General features: G+C 44.2%; 2 protein-coding genes across 4 annotated transcripts in view; one reads left to right on the top strand and one right to left on the bottom strand.

Moving 5' to 3' along the window:
- Positions 1-7451, bottom strand: part of LOC137527167 (phosphatidylinositol 3,4,5-trisphosphate 5-phosphatase 2B-like) — a 212392-nt gene extending 204941 nt beyond the window's left edge. Inside the window, exon 1 of one of the 2 annotated variants that reach the window (XM_068247638.1) lies at positions 7381-7451. The gene's annotated coding sequence lies outside the window, so the exon portion shown is untranslated. The remainder of the gene's footprint in view (positions 1-7380) is intronic. The other variant, XM_068247636.1, reaches the window with a different exon arrangement.
- Positions 653-14324, top strand: part of ARR3 (arrestin 3) — a 91058-nt gene continuing 77386 nt past the window's right edge. The window contains exon 1 of one of the 2 annotated variants that reach the window (XM_068247642.1): positions 653-737. The gene's annotated coding sequence lies outside the window, so the exon portion shown is untranslated. The remainder of the gene's footprint in view (positions 738-14324) is intronic. The other variant, XM_068247643.1, reaches the window with a different exon arrangement.

Below are 14324 nucleotides of genomic sequence, written 5' to 3'. Positions count from 1 at the left end.
CTGCAACGCCCCCAGGATAATGGGAATTGTAATGTACCTTTTCTACTAATGCGATTACATTTTTCTCCACAAAAAGCCCAAACATTGTCCTTGCTTCATTTTTTTCTGTGATTGTGTTTGTGTTAAGTCAATAGTCAAATTGCAAACAAAACAAAGTGCTATGCAATTTTGGAGAGATTTTCTTGTTTTAATGTCATGTCATTAGTCATTCCAATAAAAAAAAGCAAATGCAATGGAAAATTTAAAACGCACAAAAATCAAGAAAAACAAGTTAAAAATTGGCAAAAATAGCAATCACATCACAAAGCATTTGTGATTTGCACTGGAAAAAAGGCTCTTGCAAGTATATATAAACCGTTTGTATAAGTTATATAATGTGAGTTCTGACCGTCTGTGCCAGTGTTTTTTCTTACATGCAACACCTTGGACTGCTAATCTCCCGAAGGCATCCTGTGATCTAACATGATTCTTGATAGATGGATGATGAGAAGTTCACCTCCAGATTTAGAGGTTAATTCTAGTTCCTCCTTCCCCATCCTTTAATCCCCTGAAGCCTTTTACTAAGCTTCATAAGTCACTACTAACTGCTCACTACTACATCACAGGATTCGCAAGCTAATAGGATTCTATGTCCCCCTCCCCACCTGGGAGACCGACAGTCAAAACTATATAAATGGACCAAAGTTAGAATAGTTACTATACATTTGCTGCCCTATCCTGCACCAAGCTACATTCAGGTAACCAATGCATTTTCATTTATTTTGGAATGAGTGTTTCAATGTAAAAGTACTGGGAAGTGAAGGTATTTGTAAGTACGGCCCTATATATCTATGTGGATGTTATGCATAGCTCTGAAGGTCTTATATTTCACAAATCTGTCATTGGGAGATCAGAGGGAGAAATAAGGGTAGGTGGAAATTAATGAATAAATGAATTATGTATTGTCCTTCTGGCAACTGACAAGAATGACCCTGAAACATTTTCTTGCAGTAGCCTTTCCTCATATTCTGTATCGCTCATGGGCTTACCTTGTCATAGGTAAATAAAGGCTATATGCGTATCCTGCCTGAATGTAAAACAGTGTCCACTGTCTCACTAAAAATCTGTTTCCTGTCCTAGTAACCCCCCCCCCCCCCCCCCCAAAAAAAAAAAAAATCAAATAGTTATGTCTACACTAGTAAACCATACCTAAAATATTCCATTACCTCAGTGATCTCAAGTGCACAGTAATATAAATAGCTAAATCATATACAATATTGATGTATATCAACATATACAATAGGTATACAATAGGTAATATGACTGCTGAACACAATAGTCCATGTTGTACAGAGAATTAATGTGGTATGAAACCCAACATTTCTTCTTTGCTGCATATAATATACTACCAGGTTTTTTTTTGTTTTTTTTAGCAGAATAGCATTTAAACATTTAAATACAGGACTTAGTTTTTCAATTGATACCTCCCTGCAGTGAGAGCCGCATCCATACTGGTAATAACAGTATCTTGTGTTTACTTAATTGAAGCAGGAGAAGATTGTAAACATTCCCTGGCAGTTGTGAAACTCCTTCTTAAGGTGCCCATACACTGCGTCTAATTCCCGCCGATATACAGCAGATTCGATCACTGTGATCGAATCTGCTGTTAAATCGATAACGCAAACGCTGACCCATCGACCGATTTCCATCCGAAATCGATCGATCCCGTGTATCTGTCCCGGCGGAAAATTGATCTCGATCGCCGGCGGGTCAGGAGCGCGTTGAGAGCAGCGTTCGATTGGCTGACGACTGACCCAGCAATACATTACCTCTCCGCCGGTGCGAATCCCCGCTGTCCCTTCTCTAGCTGGCCATCTTCCCTTCACTTCCTGTCCCACCCTGTCAGGGGAAGTTCAAACAGTAGAGTGCCAATAGATCCCTCTTTGACCAGATTAGATCAGAGAGGGATCAATCTGGTGGTAATCGACCAGTGTATGGCTGCCTTTACATGTCTAGATCGGCAGACAGCTCATAAAAATATACTGGTTACATTACAATATATAAATACTGTAGCTATGAATGAAATGCAATGGACGCTTTCAGAGCAAAAAAAAACCTGTACTTTGGGAAACACATTTTTATTGAACATCATGTCAGAGTTTAATACCGTTTTATGAAGTGGGATTGTTTTCAGACCAAGAGCACTACCACAATTGAACGACAGTACTGAGAAAAATTTAAACTGATTGGAGGGCAAGGCACAAGGTTTTGTTGTCATTCACTTTCAAATAAGAATGAAGGAGACATTCAATGCTTGTGTGAGATGTTATGTGTTATATATACTAGAGGACTGGTCCCTTTTTTACTGAAGAGTTTATCTCAAGGATATTTATTTTTTGTTATAGTCTTTCCTCATGTTACAAAGTTATTGCATTTTCGAGCATTTTCTGTTTTAGAAGTTTGCACATGAGCACTGAGTGTCATTTTTCTTTTTTATTTCAAAGGATTTTATTAGAACAAAATAATAAGCAGTAACATCATTACAATAGAATCATACTGAGTTTCATTTATACATACAGTTCCTTATGTTATGCTGGGAATACACGATGCGTTTCTGCCATTCGATTATCCGCTTGATACTTTTTGCCGCTCGATCCACCACTCGCTTCTCTTATCTTCACTTCTATCAGATTTCAAGCGGCAAAACGATCGACCGTGAGATCGGACATGTCGGAAATTATCTATCAAACCATCTACATGTATCTGCTGCAAAAACGCATCGTGTATTCCCAGCATTATATCTGAAACTGAAAAATGTTGCTGTACTTAAAGGGTACAGACAGTCACACTATTTCACTGCAACTGAGCTTTTGCACACGTATTTCTAAACTATCATGCGCATTCATATGCATTAACCTCCTTGGCGGTTATCCCGAGCTAGGGTCGGGGCGGAAAAGCGCAGCTAAGAGCGGTAATCCCGACCTCTGCTCGGGGTAGCAGCTGGAGGCTGTATGCAGAGCAATGCGCGCAGCGGGAGCTTTTCTACATACCTCCCGGGGATCCCGATGTCGGCAGGCATTCTTCTTCCTCTCCTCCGGGGCTCTGCTTCCTGCTGGTGAGCTCGCCGGCTGTCATGACGACAGCCGGCAATTTCACTTTAGAGTTGCAGCGCCACCCGGAGGATGGAGGCTTAACTGCAGCGCTGGAGCCAGGAAGGTGAGTGGATGAAAAACTCCTGCAGATCTCCCTGGCAGCATGGGTTAACCACGCATGCCCACAAGCATTGTCAGACTGGGAGCTGGAAAAACTGAGGAAATCCACTTGCTGGCCAAGCAGTAGTAATTAGCTGTTGCTCCCACAGTGAAGACTTGCTACAGGATTCTATTGGAATTGATAAAACAGGGCTTCTGCTGCTTGGCCAGCAGGTGAATTTCCGCAGTTTTTCCACCTCCCAGTCTGACACTGCCCACAACAGCAATACAAAACATTTTAAGTGGGTCGGGCTTACAGGACAAAAACAGCATGTTGTATGTATGTTTGTTTTTTTCTGAACATGGAAAAATGCATTAAAACCAACCCATTCATTAACATGGGCTGTAATCTGTGTTCTGTGTTTTCAGTAAAAACAGTCCAAACACTTTCCCCTTCCTGCATGAGCTGCACAGGGCAGAAACAATTTATTTTCCACACCTGCACTGACTGGCAGGAACCTCTGACACTCCAAGCAGAGTATGTTACAATCAATGCAGTACAAAAGCATTTGAATTCAAATAAACACGTTAGGTAATTTGATACATGTGCCATTAATCCTAACAAGCTGTAAAGCTGAACAATAAAAGTGACATTTCATTGAAATCAATGTTATGGCCAATAACACCATAATGACAATTAATCATTTGTCATGTTTATACTCTATTAGACTTGTTCAGTGTTTCCACAGAAACTCCTCTTTCGGTCTGAACTCCATTTCACTATTCTTTCCCTTTCTCTTTATGACATACAACAGGGGGACTCATCCTGTGTATAAATTCTCACTTTTACCACTACATCCTCCAAAACAGAGCACTAAACATAACTATCCTATTTTGACTCTATCTATCTATCTATCTATCTATCTATATATATATATATATATATATATATACTGAACTTTATTAAAAGTGATTCAGCAAACATGCACTGGATTTTTTTTAAATTTGCTATTAGATGACATAAAAATCACAATTTAACACTGAGTACTTTCAGGTCCGTTTTAGCCCCTTACAATCTAGTGGTTTTGGGTCATCATGCAGAGGCGTATCTAGAGGGATGCAGGCATTACTCATGCCATGGGCGCCACAGCACCATGGGTGCCATCCATGCCTGCCCCTGTGTTGTGCCCCATGCCTGCCCCTGTGACTTCCTGTCATTCAGACCTCAGATCAGATTCATCCTGTTATCTGTGGGACATGGCTATTATTTATGTATGTAGTGCCCACTTGGCTTAGTGTTAGAAAAGAGGACAGAGAGGGAATAAGAAGAGTAACTTCAGCAATATTCCAAAGCAAAAAAACCCAGGCAACCATAACACATGTGTGCGGGAAAGGATGCTGTTTGCCATAGGCTCTATATTACCCAGATATGCCACTGTCACCATGAGTTATCTAGATATTCTGTAAACTATATTTAACTAACTTGTCAGAAATCCTCACAATATTTGATATGACCCAGATGCAAGTCTTAAAGGGTTTGCAGAGCAACTAATATTTTTGGATAAGTGGATGGAAGGTCAGCAATGGTAACCTCCACATCTCACATTTTTACTTTCAAGTGTCAGGATAGACATCTCAACACTGCTACATAAATCTGCATATGCAAAAGGTGAAATATAAAATGAAAGGTGGAATATAAAATATATATTTAGTCCTGTTATTGCTTTAGTGGTTATCTACATATGTTTTCTGCAAAGACATGACCTAACTTTTGCAGTATAGTCATCCTGTGTATATGTAGCGTGCCTTACTTGTGGTTGAGGCCTACTGTTTCAATGATTTCTCATCTACTTTGCGACCACAGTAACAAGACCTTTACATGAAATGTAATGCTATGGAAATACATGATAGTCTTTTAGTTGGCAGCTCAAATGTAATTTTCTAATGCATCAAAAGAACTTGTACAATAGAATGTGATGATGAGTATAATATACAGTAATCATATCTAATGGTTAGAGATAATCTCTTTATTGATTGTGATGTGCCATTCGTCTATTTTAGCCCTTCTTTTTTATTAATAATGTTTTTTTTTAAAGATTCTTTATTTAACAGTTTTTAGAGGAAAAAACAATGAAACAGTTATAAAAATATCTATTAATAATGTTTTAAGCTTCAATGATTCAAGAATTGGACTAATAAATTATTGGAGTGGGATGGGGCATAGCACAAGGGACAGTACTGAGCTCCAACTTGAGAAACTGAGGGCCCTGCTACCAGGGCTGCCTCTTTCATAGGAGCAAACTGGGTAATTCCGCAAGGCCCCAGAACCTGCAGGGGTCCCAAGTCTCCCCTCTTAAAAGGAATTACTAATGGGGTGTAGGGTATGGTGACCACTTGGTGTCACCATCGGTGGATGGGGGTACCCAGGGGTTAATACAGAGTGCACAGCGGAGTGTTATACCTTTCCTATTTGGCCAGTGCACTTAGCCTTATTCCTTCCTCAGTCTATCCCCCCTCAAAGGCTCTCTGTAGTGGCTCCTCTGTCTCTGTGTCCTGCTGCCATGATAAATTAGTGTATACATGCTTGTGGGGAATGGAGAAGAGACATTGGTTGGGGGCTACAGGAGGAGGGAGTGCAGCAAAGGACAGGTGAGAAATGACACACCACTGTGCACTCTGCATTGTTAGGAACGGGGGGAGGGGGGGGGGGGCAAATATTGCTATTTGGGGGAATGGGGGGACAAAATCCACATAAAGAGAAACTGTAGTGGAACTGTACATAATGAAAAAGATTGATTTGTGTTTACAATAGTCGTTAATAGATTATTTAGTCAGTGTTTGCCTATTGTAAAGTCTTTACTCTCTTTGATTTACATTCTGAACTTCATCACTTGACATCTTTAGTTCTGCCAGGTGATCTGAAGGGAATGTTCGTTACTGAGAGTTCTGTGCACAGAGGGAGATAATGCCTGCTTAGCAGTTGGAAAAAAAAAAAGCAACAAGGTTCACAGACAGAAAACTGCCAGGAACTTGGTCATGACATCACACTGTGGGAGGGGTTTCACCACAATATCAGCCATACAGACCCCCCTGATGCTCTATTTGAGAAAAGGTAAAGATTTCTTGTGGGAAAGAGGGTATCGGCTACTAATTGGAATAAAGTTCAATCCTGGGTTAAAGTTCCTCTTTAACAATGCTATCTCGGGGGTGATTCAACAAAATACCGCTGTATGGTGGAAGGCATGTTCATTTTTGCCTAGGCCCTGTCTGCTATATTGTCAGTTTTTTCTAGTTGTGATATGACAGGTGCAGTTTGAAGAAAATGTTGTTTTAATTTCCTAATGCTGACATTTTTTTTACTGAGTATCAGAACTAGAATAGTTAGTGCTCTACATTTGAGAGGCAGTCTACAGTCTACTTCCCCCTGTGACTGTAGAGAATGAAACATAGTGGGGTTGTTCCCGTGTCTAGTTAGTAAGCAACAGTCACAAAGAAAGTAACTAAGTCTACTGATTTTCTCCCAGCACTATTATGAGTCATTGGAGTGACTTGTTAAAGGAAATGTGCTGTGGAACCGGTAAACCTTATCTCTGTTCACTTTAAACATCCACTACACTCTATGGATCGAGTCGACTATAAAGATTCAATAGAATACAGGAACTATATGTGCTGAATTATATCTGAACTTGTTAAATATAATGGTAAGCACCTTCTGAACACATGACAATCTCATGAAACACCGAGTATAATCTAATAACCCGTGATCCCGGCGGGGGAGGGGGAGGGGGGATAAAAGGGTAATTAGTCCATGACATAGAGGACACTTTTGTATAAGCAACACTAAACATAAGAAGGAATTCCTCAATCTTAATGTTGTTTATAAGCTGTTTAAGAAATAGATAATGGTTTTATCCATGACACTGCTTTTTGATTCAGTATTATGTAATATGTACAACTATACTGATAATGAAACTTGTAAAGGAAAGTTCATAATACAGCATGGATATAAGTTGTAATGTTTCTTTAAAAACTGAAAATAAAAATTATGTTAAAAAAAAACATCCACTACAGAGTATATAAATGTATTAAAAATTCTGTCCTTTCTGCCCAAAATCAGATATTCAGAAGTGAAAGCACACAGACACACACACGCATACAGACACCTCTACCTCATGGTCCAGTGAAGTTCTGTCCTCTCTGGGACTCCTACCTCATTAAGCTCCGTTCCCACTTTATTGGATTTATACTCCATTTCCACTATATTGGATTTATGCTCTGTTCCCTTCCCAATATTTTGGATTTATGCTCTATTCCCACTATATTGGATTTATGATCCGTTCCCACTGTATTGAAAATATTGTGCACAGCACAGAGGCGCGTTCTGCTCGCCACAACGGGCACCGTGGATCTGTTGTAAACAGAAAAGTGTAAACAGATTCTATATATAACATAGTATCCGATAGCATATTTATTAACTGTTGCTTTCCATTGCAGATAACGGGCCATTTTTTGAGGCACAGTAGGAACGTAGCCTTATACTTAAAGTGTAACTGTTGGGCATAAAATCAAAAATCTATTCTTTATTTGTATCTGGTACACAAGTAATAAGGATGCTAACCAGGCAATCCAAAAGTAAAAAATCACTATTACTTTTCTTATTGATAAATGATCATTCCCCAGTTTACCTGACTCTCATCTGGTACATTGCCGCACAAAGGAAGTTGCAGGGCATGCTGGGTTGTCTTTTTTTGCTTCTTTACTTTGCTCTCAGACTTAACTAATGCAGCCTGATTGGCTGAAACCTCTTTCCCTCCTGTTTTTCCCTGCCACACCTTTGATCCTCTCTGATTGGCCAATATTTCTCATTCTGAGACAATGCACTGTCGATTGCAGAGCTGGGTGGGAGTGCCTGAAGACTGGGAGGAGGGCGGAAAATGCATACACAATCAGGCAGAGGAGAGTAAGTGAGGAAATTACACCAGGATTGGCTTCAAAATAGACACAGTTAAATAGAGAATCCTAAGAAGGATTTTCTCTTTTTTTACTATAGAAAAATCACTAAAATCAAAAAGTGGACAGTGCAATACATATGTTATGTAAGTAGAGCACGTATTTATCTACTTATACATGTGGGGGTTTTTCTCTGAGATAGTATGGCTAACAGCTCCTCTTTAAATCAACTTTTTTACACCTCTCATAGTTATTGTTGTTAAACTTTATTTGTGAAGCAGTAACATACTATGCAGCACTGTACAATAGATAAGGAAGACATTACATCATTAAACATTGTTACACAGGGACATTATAGCGTTCAACAATGGTGCACAAAATAGTGATGTTGTAACCATGTAAGGATAAATACAATATAGCAGAAGAGTCACTGAGTTCATATGGTGATGGAGAAGAGCACACAGGGAGGAGGCACCCATAGTAATTTTGGCTATGAGGAAATTTGAGCACTGGGGGCACCTAATAAAAAAGCTAGCATAGGGGCATTTGCATCCCTGATGCACTTATAGAGAAAAGGCAAAGATTTCTTGTGGGAAAGAGAGATATTAGCTACTGATCGGAATGAAGTTCAATCCTGGGTTAAAGTTCCTCTTTAACCATCTTATCAGTAATACCGAGTCAGGCTTGGGCTGGAAATCCGCAGCTTAGTGCAGTAACCCCGAGCTGGATTCATGGGAGGTGTGTAATGTGCAGGGCTGCCACAGATCTATCTAGCGGTATGATTTTTAGGGTCTAAAAGCGTGTGTAAAAATTGCTTTCAGATATCTGGAAATACAGAAGAGGGAAAGCGAGAGCCCAATATAGTGTAGTAAGTACTGCAAAAATGGATATATGTAAAGAGTACAATATATATACTCACAAGACAGGGTTACCTCCAGGCAACCAATGTATAGGCAGGTGAGGAGATTATCCTGTCCCCACTCAGGAATAAGAAGTCGCTCTCTGTAGACAGGAAAAAAGGGGTATTCCCCTCCACCAAGGGTAGATAATTAATATTATGTAGAAAGAACAGAGGCGCCAGCAGGATAAAATCAGGTAATAAAACGTTTAAAAGTGCTTTGGAGGCAGCGGTGGACTTACCTCCTGTAAGCAGACACTATAAACTGTCAGTTCAAATCTAAATAAATTTTATTGGCATTACCTGATTTTATCCTGCTGGCTCCTCTGTTCTTTCTACATTATAAAATCTAGAAATAATCATAACTCTGTGGAGGTTAAAGTTAGGTGTGGGGAGGGTCTTTTAAGGTTAGGTATCGGGGAGGGGGGGTTGGAATTTCTGGCTACCTGCTACTGAAGGAGAGGGGATCTCTGGCTACCTGCTACTGAGGGAGGGGGGATCTCTTGTTGCCTGAAACTGAGGGTGAATTCTGGCTACCTGGTACTGAGGGGGATCTCTGGCTGTCTGATACTGAGGGGGTAATTTCTGGCTACCTAATACTGAGGGGGAATTTCTGTCTGCCTGCCTGATACTGAGGGAGGATTACTGGCTAGCTGATATTGAGGGGGGAATCTATGGCTACATGATACTGAGACAGGACCTCTGGCAAACTGTTATCTCTGGCTACCCTGGGTGTCGCACCTCTGATATTGAGGGGGATCTCCGGCTACCTGATCCTTATACTGAGGGGGATCTCTGGCTACCTGATTCTGAGGGGGATCTCTGGCTACCTGATTCTGAGGGGGGATCTCTGGCAACCTGATACTGAGTTGGGATCTCTGGCTACCTGATACTGAGTTGGGATCTCTGGCTACCTGATACGAAGGGGGGGATCTCTGGCTGCTAGCTGCTGATGGGGGATCTTTGGCTACTTGATACTGAGGGGGGATCTCTGGCGACCTGTTACTAAGGGGAGATGGATACTAATGGTGTCCTGAGAAAGGAAGAAGGCGAAGTGCATTAGTCAAAGAGAAGAGATATGATACTCTGCTGTGCACTCTGCATTAACCCTCTGATACTGGGGGAGGGGGGATCTCTGGCTACATGATACTGAGGGGGGGGGGATCTCTGGCTACCTGATACTGAGAGGAGTAGGGGTCTCTGGCTACATAATCCTGAAGGGGGGGGTCTCTGGTTACCTTATACTGAGGGGGATCTCTGGTTACCTGATACTGAGGGGGATCTCTGGCTACCTGATACTGAGGGGGATCTCTGGCTACCTGATACTGAGGTGGGATCTCTGGTTACCTGATACTGGGGGGGGGGGGGGGGGTCTCTAGCTTCCTGATACTAAGGTGGGATCTCTGGCTTCCTGATACTAAGGTCGGATCTCTGGCTTCCTGATACTGAGGGGGAATCTCTGGCTACCTGATACTGAGGGGGGGGGGGGGAATCTCTGGCTACCTGATACTGAGGTGGGATCTCTGGTTACCTGATACTGGGGGGGGGGTCTCTAGCTTCCTGATACTAAGGTGGGATCTCTGGCTTCCTGATACTAAGGTCGGATCTCTGGCTACCTGATACTGAGGGGGAATCTCTGGCTACCTGATACTGGGGGGGGGGAGGAGGGTCTCTAGCTTCCTGATACTAAGGTCGGATCTCTGGCTACCTCATACTGAGGGGGAATCTCTGGCTACCTGATACTGAGGGGGGATCTCTAGCTTCCTGATACTGAGGGGGGTATCTACCTTCCTGATACTGAGGGGGGATCTTTGGCTACCTGATACTGAGGGGGGATCTCTGGCTACCTGATACTGAGGTGGGATCTCTGGCTACCTGATACTAAGGTCGGATCTCTGGCTACCTGATACTGAGGGGGAATCTCTGGCTACCTGATACTGGGGGGGAGGGGGGTCTCTAGCTTCCTGATAATAAGGTGGGATCTCTGGCTTCCTGATACTAAGGTTGATCTCTGGCTACCTGATACTGAGTGGGAATCTCTGGCTACCTGATACTGGGGGGGGAGGGGGGTCTCTAGCTTCCTGATACTAAGGTCGGATCTCTGGCTACCTGATACTGAGGGGGAATCTCTGGCTACCTGATACTGAGGGGGGATCTCTAGCTTCCTGATACTGAGGGGGGTATCTACCTTCCTGATACTGAGGGGGGATCTTTGGCTACCTGATACTGAGGGGGGATCTCTGGCTACCTGATACTGAGGGGGGATCTCTGGCTACCTGATACGAAGGGGGGGATCTCTGGCTGCTAGCTGCTGATGGGGGATCTTTGGCTACTTGATACTGAGGGGGGATCTCTGGCGACCTGTTACTAAGGGGAGATGGATACTAATGGTGTCCTGAGAAAGGAAGAAGGCGAAGTGCATTAGTCAAAGAGAAGAGATATGATACTCTGCTGTGCACTCTGCATTAACCCTCTGATACTGGGGGAGGGGGGATCTCTGGCTACATGATACTGAGGGGGAGGGGATCTCTGGCTACCTGATACTGAGAGGAGTAGGGGTCTCTGGCTACATAATCCTGAAGGGGGGGGGGGTCTCTGGTTACCTTATACTGAGGGGGATCTCTGGTTACCTGATACTGAGGGGGATCTCTGGCTACCTGATACTGAGGGGGATCTCTGGCTACCTGATACTGAGGTGGGATCTCTGGTTACCTGATACTGGGGGGGGGGGTCTCTAGCTTCCTGATACTAAGGTGGGATCTCTGGCTTCCTGATACTAAGGTCGGATCTCTGGCTTCCTGATACTGAGGGGGAATCTCTGGCTACCTGATACTGAGGGGGGGGGGGGATCTCTGGCTACCTGATACTGAGGTGGGATCTCTGGTTACCTGATACTGGGGGGGGGGGGTCTCTAGCTTCCTGATACTAAGGTGGGATCTCTGGCTTCCTGATACTAAGGTCGGATCTCTGGCTACCTGATACTGAGGGGGAATCTCTGACTACCTGATACTGGGGGGGAGGGGGGTCTCTAGCTTCCTGATACTAAGGTCGGATCTCTGGCTACCTGATACTGAGGGGGAATCTCTGGCTACCTGATACTGAGGGGGGATCTCTAGCTTCCTGATACTGAGGGGGGTATCTACCTTCCTGATACTGAGGGGGGATCTTTGGCTACCTGATACTGAGGGGGGATCTCTGGCTACCTGATACTGAGGTGGGATCTCTGGCTACCTGATACTAAGGTTGGATCTCTGGCTACCTGATACTGAGGGGGAATCTCTGGCTACCTGATACTGGGGGGGAGGGGGGTCTCTAGCTTCCTGATAATAAGGTGGGATCTCTGGCTTCCTGATACTAAGGTCGGATCTCTGGCTACCTGATACTGAGGGGGAATCTCTGGCTACCTGATACTGGGGGGGGGAGGGGGGTCTCTAGCTTCCTGATACTAAGGTCGGATCTCTGGCTACCTGATACTGAGGGGGAATCTCTGGCTACCTGATACTGAGGGGGGATCTCTAGCTTCCTGATACTGAGGGGGGTATCTACATTCCTGATACTGAGGGGGGATCTTTGGCTACCTGATACTGAGGAGGGATCTCTGGCTACCTGATACTGAGGGGGGATCTCTGGCTACCTGATACTGAAGGGGGATCTCTGGCTATCTGATACTGAGGGGGGATCTCTGGCTACCTGATACTGAGGGGGGATCTCTAGCTTCCTGATACGGGGGGGGGGGATCTTTGGCTACCTGATACTGAGGGGGGATCTCTGGCTATCTGATACTGAGGGGGGATCTCTGGCTACCTGATACTGAGGGGGGATCTCTAGCTTCCTGATACTGAGGGGGATCTCTAGCTTCCTGATACTGAGGGGGATCTCTGGTTACCTGATACTGAGGGGGGAATCTAATCCAATCCAATCCAAAAAAGCTTTATTGGCAGGACCAAATACATTTAGCATTGCCAAAGCAAAACAAAACATTAACATGGGGAGGGGGGATTGTAGGAATAAGGGAAGGATATAGGGGGTTGGGGTATATAGTCCATAGGTGTGTGGAGGATGTAAGGGACAGCATGGGGGACTGGGATATACAGTTCATAGGGGGGTATTGGGGGAATACAGTCCATGTGGTATCATGTTCCTCTCAGTTGGTGGCAGGCTGTGACATATCGGGCAGCTATTTGCATGGTTGTTTCCTCCTCCCCCAGTAGGGTGTAGAGTTTCCTCTCTTCATCTGTGGAGGTAAAATCCTGGATGTGGGCGGAGAGTCTCTGGAAGTAGGCGGTCCTCATAGGTGCGTATTTGCTGCAGTGTAGCAGGAAGTGGGCCTCATCCTCCAAGACCTCCTGGTCGCATTGTCTGCACAGTCTCTCCTCCCGGGGCTTCCATGTCTGTCTGTGCTGCCCTTTCTCTATCTCCAGGTTGTGGGCGCTCAGACGGTACAGGCTCAGGGTCTGCCTGTCTTTGTGGTGGTGTAGCCTCTCCAGATATGGAGCCATTGTGTACTCCCTGTGTAGTGATTGATAGACAGCGAGTTTCTTGGAATTCTTTGTCACTTCTCCATTCCTCTATGTATCGTTCCTTGCAGCTTTCTATAGTCCGTTTTATTTAGGCTTTTGTCAGCCTGTGTAGGTGGCCTTGGCTGGGCTGGCTGCTGATGCTTTGCTTGAGAGCGCGTGGTATGGCCTCGCCACCCTGGCTCAGTGAGGCTTTATGGTGGTAAGTGCTGGGGTTGCTGCTCTGTATATGCGCCCAGTATGAGAGCGCCCTCGGCTGGATAGTAAGCCATAGTGGGAACCTGCCTAGCTCTGCCCGGCAAGATGAGTTTGAAGTGCTTCGATGGACTTGGATGAGATACTTGCAGATCTCTAGATGGAGGATTTCTGTTGGGCTGGAGTCCCATTTTGATTGGTCAGGGTAGGTGACCATTCCCCATACCTCACTGCTATAGAGCAGGATTGGGGTGATGATGCTGTCGAATATCTTTGCCCACACTCTCACTGGTGGTTTTAGGTGGTAAAGCTGTCTTCTGATGGCATAAAATGTTCTGCAGGCTTTGTCTTTCAGGGCCTGTACTGCTGGTTTAAAGCTTCCTGATTGGTTGATCTCCAGCCCCAGGTAGGTGTAGCTGTTAGTGGACACCAGTGGAGAGCCATTTAATATAAATGAGGAGGTGGTTTATTTCCATTCTTCCTCTGGAACACCATCACTTTTGTCTTCTTTGGGTTGATGGGTAGTGCCCATGTGGTACAGAAAGTCTCCAATACTGACAGGCTGTCCTGTAGTCCTTTCTCTGTTGGGGAGAG

Source organism: Hyperolius riggenbachi, chromosome 8, assembly GCF_040937935.1.
Source record: "Hyperolius riggenbachi isolate aHypRig1 chromosome 8, aHypRig1.pri, whole genome shotgun sequence".
Classification (NCBI taxonomy): Eukaryota; Metazoa; Chordata; class Amphibia; order Anura; family Hyperoliidae; genus Hyperolius; species Hyperolius riggenbachi.
Note: the sequence above shows the minus strand (reverse complement) of the source record. Positions and strands in the feature narration are given on the sequence as shown.